At 41.4% G+C, this 17,190-nt stretch overlaps 1 protein-coding gene across 11 annotated transcripts in view; it reads right to left on the bottom strand.

Moving 5' to 3' along the window:
- The window catches only part of RAD51B (RAD51 paralog B), a 677,123-nt gene that overhangs the window by 289,470 nt on the left and 370,463 nt on the right, over positions 1-17,190 (bottom strand). The gene's annotated exons all lie outside the window — the stretch shown is intronic.

Below are 17,190 nucleotides of genomic sequence, written 5' to 3' on the forward strand. Positions count from 1 at the left end.
GGAAGTAAACAGCACCACCTATAGAATATTTTTGCTTAAAAAAATGTAAGTCCTAATCTAATAGGATATAGAAGAATAAGTTAAACAACACTGTGAGGAAACCATCCACCAAATCTAGAATGTGAGGCATTCTACATCCAATTTCTCCAGCAAATCAAATGTCAAATAAAAGAGGGGTGGGAGGAGTGCTATTAACAAATAAAAGAAAGGGAATATAATAACCAGACACAATTGGTGAAACTTATTGAGGTCCTTATTCAAATTAACCAACTATAAAAGGAAATCTTTGAGACAATCAGGGAAATGTGAATATAGGCTAGGTGTTAGATGACATCAATGACTTGTCACTTCTCCTAGATGTGGTGAAGGTATGGCAGCTACGGTTTCAAATGCCCTTATTAATTTAAAGATGGAGAACAGGTGGAGAAATACGCTCCAAAGAGAAATTTAAAAATACAAGGAAGGAAGAAAGGAGGGAGAGGAAGGGACGGAGGAAGGAAAGAGGAAGGAAGGAAGCAAGGAAGGAGGGGAGGAAGGAAACACGATCATCGTACGTGTAGTAGCTCTCTGTGAGCACTTACACTGGCGCAACAACATAAATGTTAAATATGGTTTTAACTAAATGGTAAGATGAGACCACACTGGAAAGAAGAGAAGGGTGAAACTGACAGGGAGAATGGTGACTCAGTGGTCATCTTTCATAGAATCATCTTCAATGGAAACATCAAGAATTAGCAATTCGAGCATATCATTTAGAAATAGGGAGGTAACTAGCAGAATCAACAACTCAATGGTTTGAAAGTGTCTCCTCCCAGAGAGTCAAAGGGGAGAAGCAGACTTGGGGCCGAGAAATGCTGCTTTTCAGTTTAAGTATTATATGATTATTAGATTTATGAAACAATACCCATGTTTTACTTTGATGAAAAATAAAATTTAAACTAAAGAAAGTGCACCAGAAGTATGTGAGGAGGAAGTTAGTCAGCCAAAAAATTAATAGAAAAGATAGCCAGAGAGGCAAATGATGGCAGTGTAGATTCGAACCCCAGCTAGGGCTACCAGGGGCCCTGTGTGACTCAGGTGAGTGCCTGGATCACCTGGCAGGTAGATCTGGGCTGTGGAGACAGATGCAGCAGGCTATGGCCACCCACCAGAAACAACTGAATCATGCAGCTCCCTTATCGTCAACTCCATACTGAAACAGGTAACCTTCCAACAATTTCATTTCACATTTAACTTGTTTGAAGGGGAAATGTGCTAGTTAGACCAGCATCCCTGTCCAGTGCACAGAACAGCTGTCTTTCTCATTGTAAAATTAACAACTTGATGTTCTGCTTTTATAGCTCAGTCTGGCCCACGAGAGCTTTGGAACCATAAACAGGGCCAGGTCCACCTGAGTGCGATAAGCCCAGATAGAAATCTGGGCCAAGGCCAGGTCACCAGGTAAAATCCATCTTGTGAGACCTTCCTGATTGGGCTAGAAGCTTCCTCTCCTAGGGCTGCCCTGACCTCAGGGTATTCCCCACATTGCCCTGAGCGCCCTCCCTACATTACACTGAATAATTGAGAGGCAACTATATTTGATTGCTTCTCGGAAGACACAGTGGACACCTGTGGCTCTTTTCAAGCAAAGATATTCTTCACAACGTGCTTTCAGGACCCCACAGGACACTATGGGCAGAAGCTGAAGTTCCCAGGCTTTCAAAATAGAGAAAGTGTTCATAAACTTAAAATATCACAGTACCAGATTATTTCAATTTTTTAGTAAATGACATAATAATAAGTATTACTGAGTACTTTTAAAGTACTCTTTACATGTAATAGGTCATTCGATCCTCACAAGACCCTATGGTATAGGACTATCCCATTTTTTATTTCTGTCTGTCCTTCTGTCTGTCTGTCTATTACCTACCTACCTATTTACAAAGGTGGAGAATAAGGTATAGTGAAGTTGTCTAATTTGGCCAGGGTTACACAGCAAGACAGGACATGGATTCATGGGCCGTACAGTGAGAGGGTCTGGTTGAGGTGAAGTGTCTTGCTGAGACTCACACAGCAAATGAGCAGAGCTGGGAAGGCATATCTTCTTACAGAAGGAAGTGGAAGCCAACCAAACCCTTGAGATAGCACCATCTCCCAAAACCAATTTCATTGCCTCTGAACAAGCTAACCAAACACCCAAGTTACATAAAGTCCTCCCAGTGATCACCTGGTGAGGGCAGAGCCCCTGCGGCAACTCAGTCCTCCAAAATTCAAAAATAACCCCTGAAATCATAATGGAACTGCCTCATTAAAGAGCGAAGAAAGGAGTATGGCACATAAAAGTTGTTCACCGTCCCATTTTCAACTTGAAACAAAAAGCTCACGGAGATTGCTTTACTTCCCCCAGAGAAGACAGAATTGGAGGAAAACAGTGACATTAATTTAGGAGGTTCCCAGAGTCCTAGTATTGTTTTCTCAAACCTACCACTTATTGAGCAGTTACTCTGCATGAGCAATGAGGCTAACTTCAAACATTATCATCACTGTTCTCAAAAGAGCTCAAGTTAATGGATCCCTTACTATGAGCTGGTCAGTCTGGTAAACCCTGCACATGGATTGCCTCTTTAATCCTGACCACTGTTCTATTCATCAGGCCATAGTATTATATCCATTTTACAGGTAAAGAAAGTGAGCTTATAGAGTTTATAAACATTGCGAAAGGTCATGGGAGAGCCAGAACTTGAAGCTGACGCCCAGATCCCAGATCTACTGGAATGCAAAGCTTTGCTTCTTAGCCACCACGTTATAATATCTCTTTTGATCTTTACAACACACCTTCAAGGCCGGTGCTATAATCCTTATTTTACAAATGAGAAAACTGAGGCTCAGAGAGGTTAAATCACTTTCTGAAGACACACAGCTGCTAACTGGCAAAGCGGGGATTCAAACCCATGATCCTGTGACTCCAGAGCCCAAGCTCTTTATCACTACACTATATTAGCTCTCCTTTCACTGGGACATTGGCTCACTCATGCAAGGCATATTTACCAAGGGTTTAACTATGCACCAGGCACTGTTCTAGGCACTTAGGCATACAATGTGAACAAAAGAGCAAGAAATCCTTGCCCTGTGGAGTCTGTATTCTACCAGGGGGAGGCAGACAATGAACACAAGAAGTGCTAAGCTACACAGTGTGTCAAAAAGTGACTATTTCTAGAGGAAACAAATTAGAGTAAAGGGATTTGGTGTAATGTGTGAGAACAGGTCGCAATTTTAAACAGAGTGGGCAAGAGGGGCCTCATGGAAAGGAGATCTATGAATACAGACTTTAGGCTGAGGGCGGCAGGTACGTGGCTATCAATCAGTCTATATCTCCTCCTGAGAAATCTTTAAAGAGAAATCCTCTAACCTCTTAATAGCCCATCTTATGTGGAAAAACCAAGGAGGCAGAGAAATTAAAACGCAAAGGGCCTTTGCTTTGCCACTTCACTTGCCCAAACTGCATACTGCAAGGTGATAAGAAAATACGCACACGGCTCAGCTACCATTACTGATGGAAACGGTAAGGTTGGGCGCCTGTGCCTCGGCAAGGACAGGAAAAATGCTACATATTATACTAATCAAGAATTAGCTCCCAAGGTACACGGTCTTTCCCAGCAGTCCAGCTCTCAGTCTACAGATGTTAACATTATACAACTATTCCTATAAAACGGTTCTGTGTGACAGAGACTGGCTGAACCCCCATAACCCAAACGTGCTATCTCCAGAAAAACCAACAAGGCGAGCTTTGTTACACTCTCCATGAGTACACAAGGCCCAGGCCATCCCCCTGTAAGAGCTCATTACACTGCAAGGGTCATCCAGGAGTTCAGCCTGTGACTGTGGGAAGTTACAGAGATAATCTCTCAAAATCCAAATAAAAATAGAATTCCTCTCTTAGGAAAATCCTGAGAACTCATCCTTTTATTCCAGACTTTCTGATAAAAAAGAGCTAAAGCTAGGCAGTCAACTTTGATCCTTGGCCTCCTCTATAAATGGTCCCTGGGTGAACCATCTTCCTCTTCCTCTTCACAAGCACATTTCTCTGGCCATATCTGAAGATTCAGCAATCTATATATCTTACAGGGCCTCTCTCGTATTGGGCTAGATTGCAGGGCATCTCACAAAGGAACTGAAGAAGCAGTTCAGTAATGGAAATTAAGGTTGAAAAGGTGTTATCAGAGCTAATGTTAGTAAAGTATTACAGATTACTCGAAATTTCTTTGTAGTTTTGATTTACTGATTGACCAACAGAAAGAGAGTGGCTCTATTATAGGTGTTTCCAATTGTGCAAGGCCAGAAGCTTCAGATCAAGCGAACAGAGAAGCCCAGAGCTCTGGCGCAAGGGCTGTGGTCCAGCATTAAATCATCCTGCTTTTCCCGATGCAGGTTCTGCCCAAGACACAAGAGAAACAGAGAGAGAGAGAGAGAGACAGAGACAGTGAAGGAAAAGCCAAGAGAGAGAAATAATGTCAGATTCCATCCCTCACTGAGTCTACATGTGACATGTTTATTAAGCAGCTGCTGGGTGACAGGCACCGTTCTAAGTTCCGGAATAACAAAGAACAGGACTAATAAAGCCTGTGTGCCTTGTGAAGTGAGTGTACACACTAGTCAGAGTCCAACAATATACAAGGAGACCAGGAGATGGGCCAGTCAATGTCAGATTTGGTGAGTGACATGGAGAAATAAAATATTGTGTATAGGGCTACTGATAGGACAGTCAGGGAAGTCGGACGTCTGGGCTAAGATCTGAGCGGCAGCTCTGGGGTACCACGGAGTTCAGAGCACAGACTGAGGCAGAAGAGTTGAGCATTAAGGTCTGAGGCAGAAACAAGCTTGGGGTGCTCTAAGGACCCAAAGAAGACCAGCCTGGCTGGAGGTTAGTGAGTGAAGAGAGGGATCAGGGAGGTGGGCCAGGCTGAGTCAGGCAGTGACTTGGAGGCCCAGCACTTGGTTCTAAGTGTGGTGGGAGGCTCCCGACAGGCTTCAAACAGGAGACTGATGTGATCGGGTTTGTTTTAAAATCTGCTTATTCTGAGGAATTAAAACTCCAACATTTAATCCCCCTTATGAAGATACAGATTTTGTGTTCTGTGAAACCCACTTAAAATATTCCTGAGAGTTCAATCTCTCTTGGCAAAAGAAAGGGATGAAGAAAGAAGGGGAGAAAAAAACAGACCAAGGGGGAGTGAGAGAGGGAAGGAGAGACAGAAAGGGGCAGAGAGAGAAACAAAAAGGAAGAGAAGGAAAAAGAAAGAGAGAGGAAGGAAGAAGGGAAGGAGGGAACGTCCACTGAGGCTCTACTTCTTCAGGCTGCTAAGAGTTGGGAGTAGGGTAGACTCTGAAACACAAGGCGCCAGAAACACAGCACAGTAGAATATGACCCACTAAGGGCCTAGACTGGAGCTGGGGAGTGTGTTCACAGCCCCATTTTCTGGGTGACCTGAGACCCAAAGGAAGAAGGTATCTGATCACATCGCACCAGCTGAATCTCAACAGGGGCGACGGCACTGAAGAAGAATATTTCTAGCTGGAAACACTTTCAAATAGAATTCCAGTTCACCCGAGGCAGGATGTGGTCCCACTGTGTCCGTCAGCAAGTACTTATTACATCTCTACCAAATGCAGTGTAGGAACAGAAAAAGATGACAAAGCGAATATTGTGCAAATTACAGATGCAGTGTGTCTTTGAGGATTTGAGAATCTCATAGGGAAGCTAGGAGAGAAGGGGGAAATTCTCCGTAGTGGTAGTCAGAGCGATCTTCACATATATGTAGATATTTAGAGGTAAAGCTCAAACCCAGGTCTTTGGATTCTGGGTTCATCACTGTCTCAGGTGAACAGACTCACAAAGCCCATGGTTTACGATTCTAATTGTAATGGAATGTGATCAGACATTCTGCCTGCTATTACCCCCAAGAAGACAAAGGTCATCCATAAACAGCCATTTGGCTGAATCCAATTCAGCAAATTCAATCTCTTCCAACCCACCATCAGTTTCGCTTCCCTATGGGGAAGCTACAAAATGTACAAGGGAGGAAGTGAGAGTAACCAGCTGGTGATCATTTGTCTTTTTTGAAAACTAGCAATCTGCACAGGACATGTATGCATACACAGAGACAAACGGCAGCTTGGGGGGTGTGTGTGTGTGTGTCCACACACGTGTGCCTGTGCATATATATGCATTCTAACAGCTCATCCAGGAAAAATAAGCACGACCTGAATATGTCAGGTGTGTCTACAGAGTATCTAAAGTGGTATGTCCTAGAGGGAAGATAAAATTGCCCTGGTTTTTCTGACTAGCAAGGAATGCAATTCTCTTCTTGCTGCCCAGACAGAAATATTACCGCGATCAGAGGATTTGTTTTATACGTTAGTCTCTGCCCTCCACTCAAACACTTTCGATAAATGTGCATTTAGTTCACTTGTTTAAAACAACAGTGATTTATAACAGTAGCTGAGAGACCGCGTGGAAGCCTCTGACATATTACCTGACATCTGAAAAGCTCGGTTTTTACCTGTGTAAAATGGGAACCGTAAAACTGAAGTGGCTCAGAGTCAGGGCACAGGAGCTTGGCATGGAGTCAACTGTGTGATTTATTATGATAAAGCACTGTGAAAACAGAAGCCGCTCTGAACATTTTTATATTATATTCATACCCAAAGCAATACATATGGTTAATCTGATGTTAACTCAGGATATCAGCTGGAGAGACATGAGGCTCACTTGCGGGCCCATGAGCCAACCATTTCAAAGCTTCCTTTACAACCACGCGAGGACTCTCCAGGGGCTCTCCAGGCACCAAGGAAGCTCCTCTGTGTAATGACTCATATCTAGGAGTGCCTTCCTAGATATGGTCCGTCAAATCCTAAACACCTACTTTTCATCCATTATCTCTTTGGATTTTTATAGCAACCTTCTGAGGTGTATAAAAGAGTCATCATTGTCCTCACTAATATCATAAAACCGAGGCTCAGAGAAAGTTACTGGAATTGCACTTTCTAAAGGAGGCAGGATTCTAATCCTAAATTTTGATGACATCCAATTATCATTATTTTTGTTAATCAGTAAATTAAAATTAAACTTTAGCAAAACCATAGTAAATCAGAAAGCAAATCAGTGTTTGCCTGGGGCTGGGAAGGGAGGGGACTGATTGCAAGGGAACATGCAGGAAATTTTGGGGGTGATGGAAATATGGTTACTAGGTACGCCTATTTGCCAAACTCATCAAACTACATACTTTATGTAAATTAAAATTTAAAAAATTTGATGTTAATGTGACGTTCCAATTTTGCTTCACATAAACAAGAGAAATGATTATCATGACTCCTTCTACTGCCTTTGTCCAGAAGATTCATCATTTCATTTGAAATCTTCTTGTGATAAATATGTCCTCTGTCATCTCTCTTTGATATTAAATGCAATGACATTAAACTTTTTTTGTATAATACCATATGTATTTGCCTTACCTTGATTGCCTAAATTGAGGTATGTTTTTAATATTTGTGGTTGTCACAGTGTTTCTATTATTAGGGTTAGTCTGGGGATCAGAATCACCTGGATTGTTCACATTCAGAGCTCAAAACCAAAAGAGCAAACGTTTCTAAGGAGCAAAAAATGTAATATCCTTCCCAAAAGCACAATATTCTCCCCCCTTTTCAGATTTCCTTTTACCCAGCAGAAGAGCATACCAAGTCCATAGCAGCAATGAGGTAGACCCACAGGTCTATTTTCCAGGGTAAGAGCCTCTAGGGAGGACTTAAGGCTTCATTCTCCCACTTCGAAGCTGATACAGAATCCTGATTCTGTTTTCCTAGAAGATGGGTCCTATACCTCTGTAGTTCTGCATATTACATACAACTACATAAAAAATGGTTTGCTGCTGTTTGATAATATAATAACATTTATATCTTTTCACAACCCTTACACAATGCTTTCACATTTATTAGTGCACTTGAGGCAATAATTTTGTTATGTTGGTGCTATTATTAATCCTATTTCATAGAGATATCAAAGTCACCATGACTATATGCAACTTGTCAAAAGACACTCGGCTTTTAGGTGGTAGAGTAAGAATTTTGTCTTATAGCCTGTCCTCTACTCATTCATATCACACTGCCTCTAATAACTCCGCATAGATCAAAATGCCATCCTCTTTCCAGAGAAGGAAGTATCTAAAGCCTATTTTCAAGAGTGCAAACATTGATCACTTTGCTAGACAAGGACTTCCTCACAAGTAGGGAAAGAAAGAACAAACATGATAAGATCATCCATCTACCACCTATAAGCCCAAAATGTACACTTTATCCAATCTGGTGGCCCTACATCTTACTGGGCGTATCCAATTACATTGAAAATTCATATTTTCTTGGGGCGCCTGGGTGGCTCAGTCAGTTAAGCGTCTGCCTTCAGCTCAGGTCACAATCCTGGAGTCCCAGGATCAAGCCCCACATTGGGTGCATGCTCTCTCTCTCTTGGGTGCATGCTCTCTCTCTCTCAAATAAATAAAATCTTTAAAAAATAAATAAAATAAAATACATATTTTCATAAGCATAATATTCATCCCTCAAAACACTAGCCATCCACTCCCTCCTCTATAACATTTTGTGTGATCTTTCAGAGCAAACCACTTTCTTCCTCTGTGCTACCTGATTCATACCAATAAAATAGCATTTACTATCTTATATAGCATAGTTAATTATTTTCATACCAGTCTGTCCCACTGGTCTGGGAGCACCTTATAAACAAGGCCCATGTGGGGCGTGTGGCTGGCTCAGTGAGCGGGTGGAGCATGTGACTCTTGATCTTGGGGTTGTGAGTCCAAGCCCTATGCTGGGTGTAGAGTTCACTTAAATAAATAAATAAATAAATAAATAAATAAATAAATAAATAAATAAAATAAAATATTTCTAAAAACAAAACAAAAAACAAGGTCCACATGTCATTCACCTCAGTGCCATTGGCACAGCACCTGATACATAGCAGATCCCAAGGAAATTACTGCTGAAAACTCACTATGGAACCTAAAAATTATGTGTGACATTCTTAGCCATAAATAAGTGATAAATTTTAAGAGACCAAGCTTTACTAAGGCCTAATGAGTGTCCCAAAGACATAGAAATTCTGCATTAAAATCCTACCTCCAAATCTAGTTTAAGAATTCTGTTTTAACCACTGATGAAAATTATCACAGATCTCTAGATCATAAGGGTCCATGACCTCCAGATATCAGGGTAATAGGAAGTCCTGTCACTTAAGTGAACTAAATATAGGATAGGATGCTGAAATCCAAGACTATCCCACTCATTCCAAGTCATCTGGAAGACTTGGCCACTATTCCATCTAATTCACTTGACCTAGATTATCCCATTTACTTCCCACCAAATTTTGTGTAAGCATTATATGCTAATGCAGAGATACAGCTCAGAGTGATAAAGGTCTTTAGACACTTTAAACATATTCTGTGTTTTTCCCACTATACTATGCAGCCTCCACATACATATGTTCAATTTGAGATTAGTAACATTCAGACAAATCAGACGAGAAGTGGTGAAGGAGGTAAAAGCACAACGCAAACCCCTCTCTCTCACTTCCTGCCGTCCATTCTCCTTGGATCCTGAAAACTTCTGGCATCTTACTCAGTACTCTGTAATCCCCCCAAACTGGATTCTACTAAACTCTTTTCTGATCGAACTAATTCCCAGACTCAACCTCTTGTCTCCTAACTGTGTCAAGGATCCATGAAAGTTCCAAAAACCAACTTGAATCCACTCTTCCTTTCTTCTCTTTTCTAGCTTCTAAAAAGGTAACTATTCTGTAAGATGCCTCCTGTATCTCTGACATTTCCCACAAAGTGGTAAGTTCTCTGATACCCCACAGTATCACTTACTGGCCCATCGAAAATCTTCTCACAAATCCTCGGCCATCCAAAATACTATCTACTCAGAAAACTTTCTCTTCTTTTCCACTCCGGTAAATTCCACCACTAAGCTTATAAACCTCAGATAATATGACAGAAATCTTGTTCCATCCCTGCCTGTAAGTCATTTCCAGTCACAGAATTCCTAGAAAACTAAGAACTTTTAAGGCATTCAGACTTCCCTAAAGATGGTCCCAAACGGACCAGGCATGTTGACCAATACGACAACCCTACCCCTGACTACCAGAAGACAGGGTGTCAAAATAGTCCTACTAATTTAGAAGCCATAGTCCTAGACAGGCACAATCTTTGCCCCTACTCTAAGCTACATACCCTAAGCTCTACCCATTATTTTTAGTGAATTCTGATGAAGTGGCAAGAGAAGTCATGAAGTAGAGGGTATGTCTGCAGAGCCATCTCAAAAGTTTGGTAAAATGGGACAAGCACCCACCCCTGTGTTTTGCAGCCCTTGGCTGTTCTCAGAAGAGAAGTGTAAGTCAGAAGACAAGCACCCAGAAGGTGAAATTTACATATGAAGTAAATTTGCTGCTGACTTCTCTGCACATTGCTTTTTGGCAACCCTTTTCCCTACTATACATTGTTTATGATTTTTGCGTTCTGCCTTCTGATGATCAAGGCTGCCATTAGTGCTCATTTAAACCAGATGTTTTCCACAAGAAAATGTCAGATGAGGGGAAGGGCTAGACCTATTATGAAAGAACGTAGGCCTTACAACTTTCCTCCTCCACAAAACTTTGCAGATTTGACTCAGGTTTCCGAATTGAAAGCCTGACACATTCTGTTTTGCTTACAGTAAAATGTAGTTTCGTGTGTTCAAATAAGAACTAGTGTCAGAAGAAAAAAAAGCACCGTGAAATATACTAGTCTTTACTGTATATGTAAGCGATATTAAATCTACAATGTAAAATTAGCATTAAGTATTCATAATGAATGTTAATATAAAATAAGAATGAAGTTCAAAAATCTTACTTAAATTTGACTGAAAATATGTTACTAACACTGCTGGGACTGTCTGCCCTGTGAGTGCCCATTCCGTCCCAACCCTTCTATGGGGCTATTTTCATCTTTGCTCCCTTTTCACTTCTTAGGTCTTCCCTGGCTTCTGTGAAACCAGAAATTCTGCTTTTTGTAGAAGTTGGTTAGGTTTGGGCTTTTATCACTTGCAACAAAGAATCTTGACTAAAATATCATGCTATGCATTAGAATTTTGTGTTCAAACTCCTAGGTGGGCAGTTTGTTTTATAAGCAATCTGCAAAACTGGGAAAAGTGCTTACACATATCCTGTTACCTTCAACCCTCAAAACACACCAGTGAGGTAGGTACCATCTTCTCAATGCGGATGAGAAAACCGAGGCTCAGACACTAGCTCAAAAAAACAAATGGCTAACTAACTGGGGAGGATTCCGCCTTGGCGGAGCAGACTCAGAGTTCCATCGACCTCCTAAAGCAGTTGGGTGAGGGGGCAGGTGAATATAAATTTCAAACGCACTTACTAAAAATCCCAAGTGATGTGCTGGGATAGGTGGTTCCCATTTCTCCTTTACCAGATCTAAAAGTTTTCTGCATCAGATTCAACAGACTTTGCCTTGGGGGTGGGGCTGGGGTGGGAAAGGGTAGAGGGAGTAGTGCTCCANCTGCAGGTGCACACAAGTTTGACCTCTACCCTGCTCTGCCCCACAGTGTCTCAGGTCCCATCCCACCCACTTCTGCCCCATCTAATATGGCCACAGCAGAAGAAATGGCAGAACTTGCTCCTACAACTACTGACTATAAATCCTTATGCTTCCCTGGCTCTTCTTTCCTGCTCTGCTGCTTTTCCCTCCTACTCTGGCTACAATGTTACAAACACACACCCACACACACTCAGCAACATGGAACAATGCACAAGTAAGCGTTATTACAAGGTGAAGGGACTCTAGGGAAAAGAGCAGGGGTTACTCCCCTTGGCTAAGAAGGCTGGAGCCCTGCACTCCCTAGAGGAAAACTTCTCACCCAGAAACTGTCCACCAGCCCCCTTCCCTTCCTGACTTCAGAATCCCTGGCCTTGGATTCCCTTGCCCCTCTCTCTTTGCAGTCGAATCTCACAAGTTCAGCCTCATCCCTTTTCCATGTATAAAGCCCAATACCAACCCTATACCTGTTACTGGTGTTGGGAGTGTGAGTTTGGCTCTCAGTGATGCCCACTCCTGTGCTCTAGGATCATCAGTGATTTAAAAAATATTTAACATAGAAGGTCACATTTTATATCAGAATTGCATTTTAAAGTTGGCGGGTAAGGCAAAATTTACGTAGTCAAAATTACCCTGGAAAATCCCTTAAGCCTCCCAGTAAAAAATGTATGATTCTGTAGTTACAACACTGCACAGTAATATGTGTACACAGTAATATGCATAGCATATAAGTAAAATTACAAGTGCAAAATACAATTCTGCAGTATTTTTAACTATAAACAAGAAAGACAGTGCATAGCTGAACTTGAATAAATTCAGTGGGGCTCTGAGGCTACTCCACCGTGTCTTTCCCCAACCCCCACAGGCTCTCCACACACTTCTAAATAGGCTTAAGGGCTCCATTTACATGAAAAGACAGACAGCTCCGGGAACCTTTGAGGCCTTCTCTTAAGATACACAATCACCACAAAAGGAAAAGGGAGAGCATTCTTTCACACAGATCTCTTTTCCTGTTTTTGCCTTGTAGCAGGCACAAAAGAAGATTTCTGAGAGAGAAAGCCGGGAAGAACTGCAGGCAATCACTTCTACACTAGGCTGTGAAAGATGCCCAGTTTCAGGCTTCCTTTAGCTGCGACATCCCGGAGACTCAAGAGTCCGCCGACCGATTGGCCCAAGGTCTCTTAAGGATGCACTCGCCTTAAGAGGAAATCAATTCTAAGGAACCATTCAGAATTGAATCAGAAAGGCGCATCCTAGCTGAAGTCGGGTAAAACAAAGTTTACATTAGGCACTTAAGGATTAACAGAAGATTAATAATTTTTGTGAATGTGCTTAGAGTTCTTTAAGTACTCATTCTCCAAGTATATCTTGAAATATGCTATCAGTGATTATTTATGTTAGTTGTTGAATGTTCTCGCAAATGTGAGAAAACCAGCTTCTATCACTCTCCCCACTATCTTCCTCTCTTCCCCGTTTCTCCCCCTCCCCACATACAAACAGTATCTCAGTCACACTGGCCACCTTTTTGTTGGAGAATTATCCAAGCTTGCTCCTACCCAGGGCCTTTGCATCAACCATTTCCATCTTATCTTGAATGTTTTCCTCAGTTCTCCCCATGACTGGATCCTTCTCATCATTTAGGTCTCAGCTCAAATTGTCTGCTCAGACAGGCCTTCTCTCTAACTACCCATTTTACAGCAGCCAGCCTCTCCACCACTGTCTACCCATCTCCCTATTATCACGTGCCTTGGTTTTATTTCCCTTGTCACATTCATCACTATCCATAAATACTTCAAATATTTGGTTTTTTGCTTATCGTCTGAATCCCTCCACTAGAATGTAAGCTCCTTGAGGACAAGATCTCTGTCTTGTTTTCCACACTCTCCATGATGTCTGGTTTGTGCCTGGCTCAGAGTAGGTGCCCAATAAATATCCAATGAGAGAATAAAGAATTCTCAAGCTAAATAGCCATAAAGCTGTGGGCCATATAGTCTTAGCCCTCCTGCTTGGACCACAGCATCAGGGCCCAGGCACCATGCCTAACTAGTGCCTGCTACCTTAAGCAGTAGGGAGAGGTCAAGAAGGAAAATGAAGCTATAAGAGGTCAACTTGCAAGTCTAAAGTTATAGAGAGCCAAGAATGATCATAGAATTGATTGGTTTGAGGTTTCTCTATATACCGTTTTCCCTTTGTCTCAGAGATGCAGAACTATCACCCATCAGGAATATCGGGTACATCACTGTCTGAGATCTCCAACAGAACCAAGTTCCCACACCATTAATGAAAACCTAGGCTCCTTCTAACTGGCCCAGCCAGACTCAGTAAGAACACAGGGTTCTAATTTAGGATATTATGGGGGAAGCAAGTATGGTTATGGCATAACCATTAGACCCATGATGCTTTCTTACTTCACTAAAAGAATATACCCACCTCCTTTTATGGTACCTGTTGAAATCAATTCAACAGAACTTACTAAGTACATTGCGGACCAGACACTATGCAGAGGGCTACAGAGGACACCGAGATGAGAAAGAGTCAGTGGGCTCAGCATCAACAACTTGACCGTGGGAGGCACAAGACAAACATAAATACACAAGGCTAACAGAAGTACCAAAAGATGCCCAGAGAGTGCTCACTTATTTCTATAATGAATAATCTACTTAGAAGGTAATATACAGAATGCTGATGGATCCAATAATAAATTTAAGTGTCCCTATAATCTGAGCTATAGAAGGCACTGGAATAGCCAGCTAGAGAATCAAGGATATACTAGGATGATAGTAGGAAACCATGATGAATGGGGGAACAAACAAATATTTCCCAAGTATCTTCCAATGTGTCAGACATCATCCTTGTTACCTCTACAAGGATTATTTAATTTTATAATAACCATGTAAGGTAGAAATTCTATTTTTATCCTTGTGTTTACACATGAGAAGCATGGAGCTCAGAGAACTGTGATGAAGGACATGAAGGGGACATATCAGCGTTGAACCCAATCTTGACTCAGCATCCAGTCCCCCTTTCATTCCCCACAACCATCTCCTTGATCAAGATGTCATATAACCTATTTGTGTGAGACAGAAAACCACACATCAAATGAGTTCTACAAATCCAGCTTTTTTGGTGGTAACTACATAAACTTCCAAATTAAAGACAAACAAACAAACAAAACTATGGAAGTCAGGAAAGCTATAGATCCCAGAACGCAATTTTTTCTCTAGATGGCACACAAATAATGGTACCAATTTTAACTCCAACATTTATTTTTCAGAAATTTTTGGTATGAATATCCACTAGAAAATATCTAACTAGAAATTAAAAAAAAAAAAAGACTAAAATAAATGTAATCACTGGCTGCTTACCAAAAATTTCTAGGACGAACAAGAGAATTTAATTTTATAAAATGTGTTGCCAGCTTCTTTGAATTGACCTGAGCACTAATGTAAAAAATACACTGGTGCCCTGCGCATGTATCTACCACAGACCTGTGCTAATCCTCAGGTCTGCACTCCATTGTACTTGGAATCATATGAAAACAGGGCCATCTATAACCATATGGTCAGATTACAACTGGCATTGCATTCTTGACCTTGTCCAATTCTTCAGTCCCTAAATAAAGGCAAGTGCCTTCTTGTTAAATCATGTGTGATGAACCCAGCAAAGGCCTTTTAAGCATTTGTGTTCTGAGTTTTTAAATCATCCTCCTTTCCTTTGCATTTTGTTCAGTGTTTTCAAACAAGAAAGAGAGCAGATAGGACGGATGGAATAAAGATTGAATGAGGAAAGACCAACATGCTGAAGGCACTATTATCTCCACAACTTCCTGAAATCCTCATGCTTCCTCTAAATGTGATTTCCAACATTGAAAAATTCATTCACATGCATCTAAAAGTAACATTTAGGGGTGCCTGGGTGGCTCAATTGCTTAAGCATCTGCCTTTGGCAAAGGTCATGATCTCAGGGTCATGGGATTGAGCCAGCCTGAGGCTCCCTGCTCAGTGGGGAGTCTACTTCTCCCTCTCTCTCTGCCCCTCTCTCTCACAATAAACAAAATCTTAAATAAATAAATAAACAAACAAACAAACAAATAAATAAATATAACATTTAGATTTCCTGGAGAAAATCAAGAATTTTAGTAGGGCATCATAATCATACAATTTCTAGGAGTAGCAGATATGAAAGAGAAGAAAAAATCCCAAACTGTGAAAGAATCACTTGTCTTCACTGATGACAGCTCAAGAGGATGTCCATTTAGCACTCCCTCTCTCGCTTTTTTTAAAAAAGAGATTCTTGTGTAATTCAATTAATTTAATTCAACAAATGTTTATAAGGTACCTTCTATGTGAGAGGCTCTGTTTTGGGCGTTGAAACTATAGCAATGACCAAACCAGAGTCCCTGCCCTTGTAGAGCTCACACTGTAGTAAGGCACATTGTGTTAGTGTGTTGGCTGGAGGAAAGACAAGAAGGCGGGTGCAGTTATAATCAGGAGGGAAATCCTGTCAGAAAGATGGGAGATCATGTAAAATCTTGGAGGCCACGGTGAGGATTTTGGATTATATTCTGAGAGAGAAGGGAAGCCACTAGAATGTCTTCAGCAGGGGAGTGATAGGACATGATTAATATTTTAGAAAGACCACCCTTGCTGCTACACAGGGAACTGATTTAAGATGGCAAAAGTAGAAACAGAAAAGCCAGGCTATTATAATTGCTTAGATCACTAATGATGGTGACTTGGGTTAGAGTGGTGGAGGGGATGAGACCATGGTTTAAAAATTGACATTTCATTGGTCTGACTTCTTCCAGTTTAGGTTTTGTTTTCTTTTGTTTTTTCCCATCTCTAATTGGAACCTCTTACCTCTGAGTGAACTCAGGGTCTAAATATGGGTCTAGGTATCAGTACTTGATTAAAAACAAATCCAAAATGCCTGAATAAGTAACAATAATGTTTCATGTCCCTATACTAGACACTTTGATTTTGACCTGCCACAAGCATGTCCCCTAAGGGGGACCACCTATCTGTAGTCTCTTCTGCCAGTGTTGGTTCAAGGCCCAACTTCCCTCTCTCGCATTCTTTGGTAAAGACAAATAAAATTTTCTGCAAATGTTTCTGCATCAAGTGGCATCCTTCCTTTCACCAACCATGTTGCTGCCCCTATGTTCCCCTATGTAAAATTCTAGAGCCTCTACTGCCAGTGGTTAGGTGGTTATTTTTCAGACCAGGGTTACTCATTCCCAAAGTTGACTAGACCAATGTTAAGCAAGTGAGTCAAGGGCAAGAAGTGAGGGGAAAAATTGACAGTGGGTGGGGTCCAGGAGAAGCTGCTCTGGCTATAGTGGAGACATGTCAGTGAATGAGNNTCCTGCTGCTGAAGTCCACCTTCCAGTATGAACCTCCATGAAGCTCCACACTACCATGGCTTCTGTTCTTGAATTTTCAGGAGATTCTTCCTCCTTTGCGGTAAACCTTCTTTTTCATTTGAGCTAGCTTGAGTGGGTCTTTATTCAACCACACAAGTCTAATTCAAACAGTTACCAGTATGTGAAAAAGAGAGA

Source organism: Ursus maritimus, unplaced genomic scaffold, assembly GCF_017311325.1.
Source record: "Ursus maritimus isolate PB19 unplaced genomic scaffold, ASM1731132v1 scaffold_25, whole genome shotgun sequence".
In the NCBI taxonomy this organism is placed as follows: domain Eukaryota; kingdom Metazoa; phylum Chordata; class Mammalia; order Carnivora; family Ursidae; genus Ursus; species Ursus maritimus.